At 47.5% G+C, this 15,205-nt stretch overlaps 2 protein-coding genes across 15 annotated transcripts in view; one reads left to right on the forward strand and one right to left on the reverse strand.

Annotated features, from left to right (window-relative positions):
• The window catches only part of LOC119961066 (microtubule-associated protein 2-like), a 418,551-nt gene extending 411,177 nt beyond the window's left edge, over positions 1 to 7,374 (reverse strand). For all 13 annotated transcript variants that reach the window (XM_038788572.1, XM_038788632.1, XM_038788629.1 and 10 more), the window contains exon 1: positions 7,291 to 7,374. The gene's annotated coding sequence lies outside the window, so the exon portion shown is untranslated. The remainder of the gene's footprint in view (positions 1 to 7,290) is intronic.
• Positions 1 to 15,205, forward strand: part of LOC119961152 (parathyroid hormone 2 receptor-like) — a 454,460-nt gene that overhangs the window by 55,579 nt on the left and 383,676 nt on the right. The gene's annotated exons all lie outside the window — the stretch shown is intronic.

Below are 15,205 nucleotides of genomic sequence, written 5' to 3' on the forward strand. Positions count from 1 at the left end.
ACATTTCTGGAACAAGCCTTTCCATTCACCTGAAGAAGGAGCCGTGCTCCGAAAGCTCGTGTTTGAAACAAACCTGTTGGACTTTAACCTGGTGTTGTAAGACTTCTTACTGTGCTCACCCCAGTCCAACGCCGGCATCTCCACACCAATGAATATAGTCCTAATCGATTTAGTCTCTCCTCATAGGACAGTCCCAACATCCCAGGAATCAGCTTGATAAGCCTTTACTGCACTCCCGCAATAGCATGAACATCCTTCCTCAGATAAGGACGCCAGAACTGCACACAATACTGCAGGTGTGGCCTCACCAATGCCATATACAATTGCAGTAAAACGTCTTTATTCCTAAAATCCTCTTGCTATGGCCAACATACCATTTGCCATCTTTACCCCCTGCTGTACCTGTGCATTTACTTTCAGCGATTGATGCACGAGGACACCAAGGTGTTGCTGAGTACCCACCTGTCTCAATTTACACCCATTCAAATAATAATCTGCCTTACTATTTCTGCTACCAAAGCTGATAACCTCACATTTATCCACATTATACTGCATCTGGCATGCATGTGCCCACTCACTCAGCCTGTCCAAATCCTTCTGAAGCGTCTCTGCATCCTCCTCACAGCTCACCCAACTTTGTATCATCTGCTAAATTGGAGATAATTCCGTCCAAAACATTAATATACAATGTGAACAGTTGGGGTCCCAGCACAGATCCCTGCAGTACCCGACTAGTCACTGCCTGCCAATCCGCAAAAGACCCAATTATTCCAAATTTTTGCTCCCTGTCTGCTAACCAGCTTTCTATCTATCTCAAGACACTACCTGTAATCCCATGTGCTGTAATTTTACATATTAGTCTGCTATGTGAGACCTTGTCAAAAATCTTCTGAAAGTCTATATAAACCACATCCACCGGTTCTTCCTAATCAACTCTACTGGTTATATCTTCAAAGAATTCTAGTAGGTTTGTCAAGCATGATTTTCCTTTCGTAAATCTATGCTGACTTTGTCTAATTACACTATTGCTTTCCAAATGTTGTGCTTTGAAATCCTTGATAATGGACTGCAGCAACGTCCATACTGCCAACGTTAGGCTCATCGGTCTATAGTTCCCAGTTTTCTCTCTACCTCCTTTTTTGAATAGCAGGGTTATATTTGTCACCCTCCAATCTGTAGGAACTATTCCAGAATTTTAGATAATGACTAATAGATCTACTATTTCTAGGACCACTTCCTTAAGTACTCTGGAATGAATATTATCAGGCCCTGGAGATTTGTCCACCTTCAATTCCATTAATTTCCCCAAAATAATTTCTTTACTAATAATAATTTCCTTCAGATCCTCTTGTATTTTTCAGCACTTTCCAGTATGTTATTCATCTCTTCCTTTGTGAAGACAGAAGCAAAGTACCTCAGTCATTTCTTTGTTCCCCATTATGACCCCTCCAGTTTCTGACTGTAAGGGACCTACATTAGTTTGCATCAATCTTTTTCTCTTTACTTACCTATAGAAACTTCTACAGTCAGTTTTTATGTTCCCCGCTCGTTTTGTTTCAAATTGTATTTTCCCCTTCTTAATTATTCCTTTAGTCCACCTTTGCTGAATTTTAAACTGTTCCCAATCCTCAGATCTATTGCTTTTTCTTGGCAATTTGTAAGTCTCTTCTTTGAATCTAATACTATCTCTAACACCCCCATCCCCCTCTCTCCCCTTACCCATTGGCAACAAACAGATCTGTAAACAGAGACAAGAACAACCTCCATCTCATCCAGAATCCCCATCCGAACCCCAAAGTGCAAACTTAATCTTCTCCAGTTTAAGGAATTCCTCAACAACCTCCAACCAAGCCGAAACCATCAGTTGCTTCTCCGACCTCCATTCCTATACAATTCACCTCTGTGCAGAATGCCACATCGGCCCTCATCCACTCATCAGCCCCAACACTTCCAATATCCCAAAGATCACCTCAGGAGGACCCAGTAACATCTCCACCTCCACAATTTTCACTAGTGTCTCAAATACCGAACCCCAGAACCCATCAACCCTGGACATGATCAGAACATGTGGACATGGTTAACTGCTCCCCCTCTACACCTCTCACACCCATTCTCTACCACTGCAAAGAACCCACTCATTCACGCCCATGTCTTGTGGGACCTATACACCACATTGAACTCTATCAAGCTCATCACAGCGTATGACAATGTGGCATTAACCCAGCACATTATTTCACTCCACACTCCCCATACCCAACTCCTCCTCCCACTTTATCTCCTCAATTGGTGCTTTCCTCGTGTCCAGCAGCCATCCATACATGTCCACCATTCTCCCATCCCCAACTCACCTGGCCAGAGCAACCTATCAAGCAAGTTATGATCTGGCAGTTGAGGGAACGAGGTCACCTCCTTTCACACAAATTCTCATGACTGTAGATATCTAAACTCCACCCCCATTCTTCCACCACCCCCACTGCCGCTCAGCAAGTCGTATTTCTCCAACAACCCTGCCAAGCTCGCAAACTTACCTTCAAAGAACAGGTCCTTCACCCGTCCCACCCCCATATGCCAGTGCTTAAATGTTGCATTCAACTCTGTCGGGGCGAACCAATACCGACACGTCCGTCAAACCAAAATGCCGCCTCAACTGGTTCCAGATGTTTATGGAAGACGCCACCACCGGATTTCCCTTATATTTCCCTGGGGCAAATAGAAGTGGGGCCGAAGCTCTCAAACTAACCCCCCTACATGATGCCTCCTCCACCTGTACCCACTCCACCTCTTCCCCCAGTACCCACTCCACCTCTTCCCCCTGCCCAGCACTGCCAAACTTTCTATGCACTTTTCACCCAACGGTAATACAAAAGATTAGGGAGCACCAGCCTCCCACCCACCACTTCCTTTGTAAAAATTGTAAAGATCGAAAGTGAATATATTTCTGCAAAATTATACAATTTTAGAATTTTGCTCACCCATGTAATATCAGTTCGAAACTAATACTGAGCCTAATGATGTCCAATGTTGAACCTGATTTGGAAGGTGCTTTCTTCTTTTGACTGGATATGAATGGAAGAAAATGTGAGGTGTGCTTACCCGTTCTCATGTTAACCAGTTGGAGAGTTTATTTGCCTCAATAAAAACTTTTATCCCCAAATCAGATCAACTTAAGAAAAGAATGAACCATATTTTTCTTTTCTTAGTAACTGCCAAATGACAAGTAGCCAGAGTTATCTCAGTTTAACTTGTTTTTCAATAACAGCTGAAACATTGTTTTTCTAAATATACATTTGGCCCCTAAAATGCTTCTGGGAAAAATCTGGAACTTGGAAGGAGGCTTGGTGACCTAAACATAACGAATAATACTATTTTTACTTCAATACAATTTTGGATTCTGAAACTTCCAAAATTCACCAGTGACACAGATTATTAGATGCTCAGAATCTCTAATAGTCAAAATAGATTGCCACAATAAATAAAACTTAGATGACAACCTTGCCAGAACACAGCTACTTTAAAGTGCTAAGAAGTGCTGAATCTTATCTCTCACATATCCATCAGTCAGCAGTAAATCTTTTAACATTCTGACACACAAATAATTATAGCTTTATTTTTGCACAAACCTAAGAACTTCCAGAACAATGTAAAGTGCAACAGAATTTGCTGCTTGTATTCCCAACTCTACTATTAGTACCAGTAATGTATCACGCCAGATCTTGTAACTAAAACCACTCATGTTTCCAGTGAAGAAAAAATCCACAGAGAGCAAGACTGCACAAGTAACATGTTGGTGCTTTCACCGAGTTCCAAATGGCACATGCCAGGAGAAGAATTCATATTTTTCCCATACGGGTGAAAACAATTAATTCTATGCCTTTCTCACTCTGGGTTGCTCCAATGCACCGCCAAGTGGCCAAAGAGCAACATTAGAAGTTACCAACCTGCCTGCCTTATTTTGTGTCATTTCCACCATTGATTAGCATCTTTTTCTTTTATTTATGTATGCAAGCCAAAAACTCTGGGTACAGGAACTCAAATGCTAATGTCCGTAAATTCTGCCAGTGATATGCCTAATATCTAACAGTATTAGAATATAAACAGAAAAAGAAAGTATTTGGCCTTAATCACTTTGCTGTGCATAATATTAACAAAAGTAGCAAAAACCTGTGCCATGTAAATAAACATGCACTGCAATTCAAAAGCAGCTCAATTGTAAAAGCAAAGATATCTTATTTAATTTTGTTCTGGATACATTTATTAAATCACTCACCAAAAGCAACTCAGGTTCATCCACAGTTACAACAAATTCTTCAAGTAGAAAATTGGCTGGTACAAAATATAACTCTTATCTTTATACAATTATAAATATAGATATGGTTCATCCCATATTTTAAACATTCAGGACACAACTTCATTTTTAATATGGCTTTTCCACACTAGACAGAATTTTGTTTATTTTTGTCATCAGTATTCACTATTTAAACATCAAGAGTGATGGTTGAGTGTTAATATTCAGCATCATACTGCTTCCCAATCATTAAACGAGCTGGCGTGAGAAATTCTATCAATTAACATTGATCAATTCAGTGCTCTCACGCTGGGTTTCATAATCCTGCCTAACGATTTGTCTGTCAATGTCATCAGCAGGCTCACTAGATGTTTTTTAACGAATAGAACCGGCAGAAAATAAAAGTGAACACGAGGGTGTGTGCCACAGTAAATTGTAATTCTGGCTGCTCCTCTGCATGTATTGTACCACAAATACCAGAAAAGCCCGAGGTGGTCACAGGCAGAAGAGCAAGGACATTACAACCAGCCTCAAGAGTAACCAGGCTAGAGAAGAGAAAAGCTTCATATTCCTGGTTGCTATCCTCTGATCGCTAGCAGGGAATCCGTATGGGTGACAGATGACATCATATCAGTCAATGTCCAATCTCTCAGAAAGCGTACTGCTGATTACTATCTAGACAAATCAAAATACTTAGGTGCGATATCAGAGGACTGCTGATACCTGCAAAAAAAATGCCACAATGATCTGTCATCTTGCACACAGAGAGGGAAAATATATATATGGGATGGGGGGGGGGGGGGGGGGGGGGTGTAAATTATTTGTAAAAAATAGTTTGAGGATGACATTTACTTTATGATTTGCACCCAACAGATGCCAAAAGAGCAGGATAAGATCAACAAAATAGATCACCTGAAATACAGAACTAACTTTATCAGACTTGTTTTGCTACTGCCATACATCAATCTGCCAATGTGGGAAATGCCCAAAAATGCTTTTTTTTCCGTGGGGTGGGGCAGGGGGGAAACAAACAGGCCATTATTATATAAACTCCAGAAGACCTGAAATTGTGCTACCGACTGAAACCCAAGATGGCATTCACAAACCATTCAGCTGGATTCCTGTGATTTATGGCACAACTGGAACTCTTCCAGTCCATCACTCCCAAGGGCCTTATTCTATGTAACACACAGCAATGATCTCTTGCACATTGACCTTTTAAACCGATATGAAGAACAATTGGGTCAAGTTTTCCTCCAGCATGTTTAATAGTTGTCCCAGTACTAAACTTTTGGCGCCCTTGAGCCAAACCATTCATAAACTCAGAACAAAGGCTTGTTTTTCCTTCTCCAATCACCATTCTCCCATGTTTCAAACCGTAACCATTTTACAAGTCATAGCCAGCAGTTTCCTGCAATCTTGCTGTCACAATTCCAAATCTACACAAAAGGGTTCATTAATGATCAAATCCTGGGTCAATTTTCCAAAACTGTTTCAAATTGCCTTTTTTTTCTGAAACAAAAAATAGAACTGAAATTCGCTTGTGTGCAAGTATTAAAGCATTGGCAATCAAAAAAGGCCAGTGTCATTAAAAACACAAAAGTAAGAACAAATGGGAGGCCCTGCACAGCGAAAAAAAGGAGTGGTATCAGCCATGAAAGCAGCCGGCGTTTTGTAAATGGGTAACTATGTAAAGCGAATGTCACTTGAAATGTTAAGAGCAGAGTTGGGCGACTTGGCTCCCAGCACCATCTGGCAGGCAGGTGGCTTTTTCTGCAGCTCTTCCCTTTGTGACTATTAGCGTTTTGTCCGGCACTGAGCTGGGGCGCAAGCGCACTCCTGTAGCCGGGAGCTGCCCCCCCTCCTTCCTAATCCTCTTTAATACAGTGAGCTGAAAGCCACTGCAGCACACACACCAATCTCTTCCCCGGTGCAATAACAGCAATACCGCGCTGGCTGAGGCTGGAAGCGGCTCACACTGCAACGTTTTATCCTCTGGAATATTCAGTCAATAGATAATCTTCAGAAATGTCTCAGCAATTTACCACGAGACCCTGGCATCACCAGTACTACCGCGCAATGGGGAATTATTATATTTGTTACATATACATGGACTTCAGCCAGCTCAGAAAATGAACACGCCTTCCCCAAATGGAGAGGGACAATGTTTTTCTTCTTCGCAGCCGTGTATATCACTTCCCTTGTAAAACTGTTGTGTGTAACAATCGATGCCTAGATTACGATGGCAATTTAAATGGCCCTTGCACCTATTCTGATCTATAAGCGTGAATGGAATGGGAGCTTAATTCACAAATCAATGCTGGAAAGAGAACAAAAGAGACCGTTCGTTCAATCAGTCTCCCCCCTCCTCCCCTCCCTCAACATAACCAGCTGCAGACAACCAGCAGCTCGAAATAAGGGACACACAATTTTCCTGAAATTTCCACGCAGACAAAGACATGCCAGATCCTGCACAATTATCTCAACTGAAACATCGTCTGATTTAAATGCTGCAAAAAAAAGAGAAACCCACCCCCAGCTCCGCACAGACCGTCGGTAATAAACATGTCTGTGTGGGTGGGGAGGGGGCAGATGATTTTCTTTCCCCTGTTGTTTGCAGTCAGCCCATTGCCAAGAATGGATGACAGTGCTGAAAAGGACAGAAATGTGGATCTGGGACTTGGCAGCCGCAACGATTCAGCATTTGAGGGGGATTTTGAGCAAAACGAGATGCATCAAGTTGTACGTGGAAGCAAATCGAGCCAGGCAGAATGAGAGCCTAACTGCAGCAATTGTATGGCAACAAACAGCCGCTGTCAACGTTGCCCATCCATCGTGGACCACAAGAGGCTGAAAACAGAACCCGTCTTCCCCCCACCACCCCCAAAATCCCTACTGCAACACAACTCCATCTTTCTATAGAGCGTGTGAGAAGCCGGCCTGAGCCTCGCCACTGAGAGAGGCTTCGCCTCTTCATTCTTTGTCTGTTTTAAGGTTGCACTTACCTGAGCTGCTGCTCTCGCCGGCTCAGCGCTGACGGACTGAGAGTCAGACAGAGGAAGAGGGAGGGGCCGGGGGAGGGAAGGGGGCGCGTTCACGCCCGCCACAGCGTGAGCGTGCAGGGGACACGCGCCCAGGAGGGCGGGGGCACGCGGGCCTACTCACCGCCCCCCACCCCCCTCTCCCTTCTGCTGCCGCAGCTGAGAGCTCCCATTGCCTGCAGGCACCGTGCAAACTTGGCGTGTCTGTGGATCTTCATTGCAACTTCTCCGGCGGGTTAACGCTGTCCAGGAGTCAACAACAATGGGAGCACGGTTTCTTTCCACAAGTGCAAAGCAAGGGAAAGATAATGCACCACAAGTCAAAATGAAACCCCCAAAAAGGGCAATTTACACCGCCTTACTTTTATAGTCTGACTCCTTGGAGTGAGGAAAGATTCAAAATGGGTTTCTTGTGCGACGACGAGAATTAATTAAGCACCCAGTGCTGCCGGCAGAGAGATTTATCCTGACAGCACCCCTGATTCTGGATGTTCACCTTGTTCAATTAACTGGAGTGTGAACAGGACACCATATTATAAAGCTGGCTTCAGCCAGAAACTAGTTTGCAAGTTAAATAATGCTGAAGTAAATTATTTATTTAATAGGAGTGGATATATAACCGCATGAGGCAGATAGAGTACCAGGCCTTGCGTTTGTGGAACAGATTCATGCAGGCTATGTGAGCACAAGCAAAGACTACAAGGAGGATGAGCAAAGTAACCACCCGACTTTGGGAGCATTCAGGTTGGAGGAGGAAAAGGAATGTAATAGTGCTTCGGGACATCCATCATAAAGTCAGAAGTGCTGATGATTTCATATTGCTGATGATTTCAGTATTCATTTCCATTTGCAACTCCTCAGATAATGAAGCAGTCCATGTCCACATGTAGCAAGATCTGGACAACATTCATGCTTGGGCTGATAAGTGCCAAGTAACTTGTGGTCAGATATGTGCCAGACAATGACCACCTCCAACAAGAAAAAACTAACCACCCTTCCATTGTTGAATCTCCCACCTTCAATATCCTTGAAGTTGTATTGACCAGAAACTTAACTGGACAAGGCCTAGAAATACTGTGGCTACAAGAGTAGGCCAGAGGCTGGGAATTCTGCGATGAATAACCCGCCTAACTGCTGAAAGCCTTGCCGCGATCTATAAGACACAGTTCAGGAGCATAATGGAATATTCTATGTTTCCCTGGATGAGTGCAGCTCCTCCAATAGCCAAGGTGTTCAAAACTTCCCTGCATATAACACACATGTGTTTTGCATCCTGATATGCATTGGCACAATTAACAATGTCACACCTCAAGAAATCATTTTTATACTGCTTTGTTCCTGATTTCAGTTTCTTCTGAATGGGTTGTTCACCAGAGGCCCTGGAGCTCTGCACATAACCTACACCTACACTGCTTTATCCTGCCATGGATTTTCCTGAAAAGATCACTCCAGCAGATTCAGTTGTAAGATCCTTGCCTGTTTGTGTCTCTTGCCCTCTCTTCCTTATTACAAAATAGTGAAGTTTTACAACATCAGGTTAAAGTCCAACAGGTTTGTTTCAAATCACTAGCTTTCAGAGCACTGCTCCTTCCTTCACCTGAGAATGGAGCAGTGCTCCAAAAGCTAGTGATTCGAAACAACCCTGCTGGACTTTAACCTGGTGTTGTAAGACGTCTTACTGTGCTCACCCCAGTTCAACACCGGCATCTCCACATCATTATTACAAAATGACCTATCTTCAGTTCTTCACACAGTCATGTTGCTTGCTTGCTAGCAGTTGTAAAATGGAGGAAACTCTCCTCCTTGATTTCGTGCCCAAAGCACGGATGTACAGGGCAAGTACATGCTGGGCATATACACTGCTCTCTGCTGCTGCTTCTGATGGGAAGACTCCATTGTTTGTATTTAAAAGCCGGTTGTGGCCGACATTCAGATTAAGATCTGTATAAAGTCCACCAAGTATGAGCTGACAGAGCAGCTTGGTTGGGGTCTGATGTATCGTCTAAATATAATTGTGTTGCAGTAACCACATTTTCTTTTTACCAACTCGGTTCAGATTCAATTGTGGCCTACTAACCATCTCTAGAGCAAAAATCTGGGAAAAAGTTGAGGACCCTGAGCTGCCTAAATGTTAGGATCCCTCAATCGACCTCTGGTTGAGTCCACCCAAATGCAAAGCACGAGGTTTGGCATCATCTTGGTTGCACACGTTGCAAGGAGAAAAAAAAGATATCCGTTCTCCTTTGGACCTCTAAAAATGACAGTGTATGAATAAGCTGGAAGCAAACATAACCCCCAAAAAAATATATAAATTTGCTCCAAAGCTTCAGGATGTTGCTTAACAAAATTGGGCACAGTCCCCTGTCAGCATCTAACAATCTTGTGGAGTCCTTTAAAGCAGGCTGTACCTACACTGCTACGTTTTCCCTTGCTCCATTTCTATTATCATCCTTTCAGTTTCACTGACTGACTGTTTGGAATATTAACTATCAACATATTCCGACTGACCACTGTTATTTTCTAGCAATTATTGTTAGTTTATTCCTCGGGCTATCCTCATTCTTTTGTCATTTTATTTGTTCCATAAACAAATTAGACAATCAATTACAAAACTGTTAGCTCACTTGAGAGAGTGGTGTTAATGGACCAAAATATCCATAACCATGGAAGAAAACAAGACCTGTGGGAAAATACAAATAAATGATTAAAATAACGAAAGCTTTGCATTCATCTGATTATGCCATAATGTTAATTGAGGCATCGGAGAGCAAAAATCTGCATTCTTCACCATCAGATCGCTGGGGCACTGTATTTTTTAGTGAGGGAAAGCGATGCAGTTGGATTTTACTTGCAGCCACTTTAGTGGGGGGAGTGGATGACACAGGGACTTTTGCGCGTGCATTTTTCTGACTCAACTAATATCGACAACATAGAGTCCCTTCGAGGAGTGATCGATGGGATTGATGTTGTAAAAAGGCTTAACGTAGAAGACTGCCTTCAATTCAACATTAAATGGATCTCAAATATACCCGATGCAAGGAAAAAATTGTTAAATTGGTATAAAAGTGAAACTACTCAGAACCTGACCCCAATGCATATTTTTGAAGGAGTACAGAAGTAGTGCAGCTGTGCTATACCTAAGATGGAAGTGTTTGATGCTGTTGCTGGTCTAAACATTAAGCTCAACCATCACAAAATTAAAATGTTATGTTAATAGCAAAATACTGGGGACTTCCGGTTGCAGTGATGCGGAGCTAAGCCGCACATTCGGAGGCTCCCGCTATTTTTGGTCTTTTGGGCTCTTTTAAGGGCCGGTAGCGTCGCTGGTTGGACTTTTCCCGCTGTGGGAACACATCTGCTGCACCTATCTACCGGTGGATGGACTGGACCAGGAGCGGGGCGGTCAAAAAATCGGCTTTGGAGCAAAGAAAGGTGCGAGGCAGGAAGAACAAGATAGCGGCGGGCGGGGAACCGGCAGCGTAGCAGCAGTGGGCGCAGGAGCTGCTTCAGCACTGCTTCAGAGAGCTGAAAGCTGAGCTGCTGGAACCGCTTAAGGCCTCACTGGATAAGCTCATGGCGACTCAGGGTGCAGAGATCCGCGAGTTACGGCAAAAGGCCTCGGAGAACGAGGATGAAATCCGAGGCCCGGCAGTGAAGGTGGAGTCGCACGAGGCACTCCACAAGAAATGGCAAGCGAGGATGGGGGAAATGGAGAACCGCTCGCGGCGGAAGAACTTGCGGATCCTGTGCCTCCCGGAGGGGCTGGAGGGATCGGACCTGGGAGCCTGTGTGGTCTTGATGCTGAACTCGCTAATAGGAGTGGGGTCCTTCCAAGGGCCCTTGGAGCTGGAGGGCGCCCATCGAGTGTTGCTGAGAAAGCCCAGGCCGAACGAGCCGCCAAGGGCGGTGCAGGTCTGTTTCCACCGCTTCGTCGACCGAGAATGTGTGCTGAGATGGGCTAAAAAGGAGAGGAGCAGCAGGTGGGAGAACGCAGAGATCCGGATTTATCAGGTCTGGAGCGCGGAGGTGGCGAAGAAAAGGGGTTTTAAGCGGTCGAAGACAGTGCTGCACAAGAGAGGGGTGAAGTTCGGCCTGCTACAGCCGGCATGCCTCTGGGTCACTTATAAAGATCGCCAGTACTATTTTGACTCCCCGGAAGAGGCCTGGGCCTTTGTCCAGGCAGAGAAGCTGGACTCGAACTGAGGATTGAGGGGGAGTTGGAGACTGATGTATATTGTCCGGAGGCTCTGTTCTCCCTTTTACTTCTTTGTTGGTTTTTTTCTTTTTTTGGAGGGGGGGCTTTTCTATTATTTATTTCTGTTCCTTTCTCTCTGGTGGAAAGCTGGGGGGCTGTTTTGTAGGCCCGTTGGGACGCGAGCCTTTTTCTTTGCCGCATTTTGGGTCGGGGGGCGGGGTTTAAGCTGGAAGCGCGGGCTTTTTCCCGCGCTGGAGGCGGAATGGGAAGGGTCTGGACCGGTCGGGGGGAATGGCGGTTGGGTTACACCGGGGGGGGGGTGGGAGCAGCCGGGGTCAGCAGGAGTGGGCTGACTTACGGAAGTATGACGAGAGGGGCAACGCAGCTAGAGGGGGCCCTAGCTAGGGGTGGGGAGGGGGATGTTGGGGGCAGGGAGTAGGGGGGAGGTACCGGGTTGCTGCTGGAAGGGCCAAAGGGGAACAGATGGTGCTGGGGGGGGGGGTCGGGATGGGGATCTGCCACCGTGGGGAACGGGCCGTGTGGGTACTGTGGGTACATGGTGGGCCGAGGGAGAGTTATGGCTGACCGGCGCAGAGGGAGGGGGAATAACCCCCCGATTTGGCTTGTCACATGGGATGTAAGGGGGCTGAATGGGCCGGTCAAGCGGGCCCGGGTGATGGCGCACTTGAAGGGGCTGGGGCAGATGTGGCTATGCTCCAGGAAACGCACCTCAGGGTGGCGGATCAGGTTAGGCTAAGAAGAGGATGGGTTGGACAAGTCTTCCATTAGGGATTAGATGCGAGGAACCGGGGGGGGGGGTGGCAATTTTGGTGGGAAAGAGTTTGTCGTTTGTGGTGTCGAGTGTGGTGGCGGATAGCTGTGGCAGATACGTAATGGTGAGCGGTAGACTCCAAGGGGAACGGGTGGTGCTGGTTAATGTGTACGCCCCAAATTGGGACGATGCAGGTTTCATGCGATGCACGCTGGGCTGGATTCCAGATCTTGAGACGGGGGGCTTGATATTGGGAGGAGATTTTAATACAGTTTTGGACACAGCATTGGATAGTTCTCGGTCCAGGACCAGTAAGAGGCCGGCGGTGGCCACAGTGCTGAGGGGGTTCATGGACCAGATGGGAGGGGTGGACCCTTGGGGGTTTATGCGGCCGGGGGTAGGGAGTTCCCGTTCTTCTCCCATGTCCAAATGGCTTACTCCCGGATTGACTTTTTTGTCTTCAGCAGGGCGTTGATTCCGAGGGTGGTAGGGGCGGAGAATTCGGCGATAGCCATATCAGACCACGCTCCACATTGGGTGGACCTGGAGCTGGGGGAGGGGAAGGACCAGCGCCCGCTGTGGAGGTTAGAGGTGGGGCTGCTGTCGGACGAGGAGGTATGTGGGCGGGTCCGGAGGTGTATAGAGGGGTATTTGGAAACTAATGACAATGGGGAGGTGCAGGTGGGGGTGGCCTGGGAGGCGTTGAAGGCGGTGGTTAGGGGGGAGCTGATTTCTATTAGGGCACACAGGGAGAAGGGGAAGAAAAAGGAGAGGGAGAGGTTGGTGGAAGAAATGGTAAGGGTGGACAGGAGGTACGCGGAGGTCCTGGAAGAAGGGCTTTTGAGGAAGCGTCGTAGTCTCCAAGCGGAGTTTGACATATTGACCACCAGGAAAGCGGAGGCGCAGTGGAGGAGGGCGCAAGGGACGGTATATGAGTATGGGGAGAAGGCAAGTCGGATGCTGGTCCATCAGCTCCGGAAACGGGAGGCGGTGAGGGAGATAGGGGGAGTTAGGGACGGAGGAGAGAGTCTGGTGCGGAGTGCAAGGGGCATTAACGGAGTGTTCAGGACCTTTTATGAGGAGCTGTACCGGTCGGTGCTCCATGGGAAGGAGAGTGGGATGGACCGTTTTTTGGACAAGCTGAAGATCCCGAGAGTAGGGGAGGAGCGGGTGGAGGGTCTGGGGGCGCCAGTCCAGTTGGGGGAACTGATCAATGCGATGGGGAGTATACCGTCAGGGAAGGCACCGGGGCCTGATGGGTTCCCGGTGGAAATTTACAAGAAGTTTTCCGACCTGTTGGGCCCACTGTTAGTGAGGACCCTGAATGAGGCAAGGGAGGGGGGGGGGGGGGGGGGCCTTGCCCCCGACGATGTCCAGAGCATTAATTTCATTGATTTTGAAGTGGGATAAGGACCCCCTCCAGTGCGGATCTTACAGGCCGATCTCGCTCCTCAATGTGGACGCAAAGCTGCTAGCCAAGATACTGGCCAGGAGGGTGGAGGATGTGGTCCCGCAGGTCATTCACGAGGACCAAACGGGTTTTGTGAAGGGGAGGCAGCTGAATTTCAATGTGCGGCGGCTTCTCAACGTCATAATGATGCCGGTGGTGGACAGGGAGACGGAGATAGTGTCATCGATGGATGCGGAGAAAGCTTTTGACAGGGTGGAATGGAGCTACCTGTGGGAGGTATTGAGGAGGTTTGGGTTTGGTGAGGGATTTATTAGGTGGGTGAGGCTGTTGTATAATGCTCCGGTGGCGAGAGTGGTGACGAATGGGAGGAGGTCGGAGGACTTTCGGTTCTACCGGGGGACGGGGAAGGGGTGCCCCTTGTCGCCCCTGCTGTTCGCGTTGGCGATCGAACCCCTGGCCATGGCGCTGAGGGAATCGAGGAACTGGAGGGGGATTGTGCGGGGGGGGGGGGAGCACCGGCTGTCACTGTATGCGGGCGATTTATTGCTGTACATTGCAGATCCGGCGGGGGGGTGATGCCAGAGGTGATGAGGATCCTGGGGGAGTTTGGAGACTTCTCTGGCTATAAGCTCAATGTGGGGAAGAGCGAGCTGTTTGTGGTGCATATGGGGGACCAGGAGAAAGAGATAGGGGAGCTCCCGCTGAAAAGGGCAGAGAAGAGCTTCAGGTACCTGGGAGTCTAGATAGCCAGGAGCTGGGGGGCCTTGCATAGGTTAAAATTCAAGAGGCTGGTGGAGCAGATGGAGGAGGAGTTCAGGAGGTGGGATGTGTTGCCACTCTCCCTAGCGGGCAGGGTCCATTCGGTTAAGATGACGGTGCTCCCGAGGTTTCTGTTCCTCTTCCAGTGTTTACCCATTATGATCCCGAAGGCTTTCTTTAGGAGGGTTAACAGGAGTATTATGGGGTTTGTGTGGGCGCAGAAGACCCCGAGGGTGAGGAGGGTATTCTTGGAGCGAGGCAGGGAAGTGGGTGGATTGGCGCTGCCCAACCTGTGTGGGTATTACTGGGCTGCGAACGTGGCAATGATTCGCAGGTGGGTGATGGCGGGGGAGGGAGCCGCATGGAAGAGGATGGAGGCGGCGTCCTGTGTGGGCACGAGTTTAGAGGCGCTGGTGACGGCCCCGTTGCCGCTCCCCCCGGCAAGGTACTCTTCGAGTCCAGTAGTGGTGGCTACCTTCAAAATCTGGGGGCAGTGGAGGCGGCATAGGGGGGAGGTGAAGGCTTCAGTTTGGTCCCCGATACGGGGGAACCACCAGTTTGTACCAGGGAGGATAGATGGAGGGTTTCTGAGTTGGCACAGGGCAGGTATCAGGCGGATGGGGGATCTCTTCCTCAACGGGAAGTTTGCAACCTTAGAGGAGCTGGAGGGGAAGTAGGGTCTCCCCCCAGGGAATTCCTTTAGGTATATGCAGATTAGGGCGTTTGTTAGGCGGCAGGTGGC

The sequence above is a fragment of the Scyliorhinus canicula genome, chromosome 2 (assembly GCF_902713615.1).
Source record: "Scyliorhinus canicula chromosome 2, sScyCan1.1, whole genome shotgun sequence".
In the NCBI taxonomy this organism is placed as follows: domain Eukaryota; kingdom Metazoa; phylum Chordata; class Chondrichthyes; order Carcharhiniformes; family Scyliorhinidae; genus Scyliorhinus; species Scyliorhinus canicula.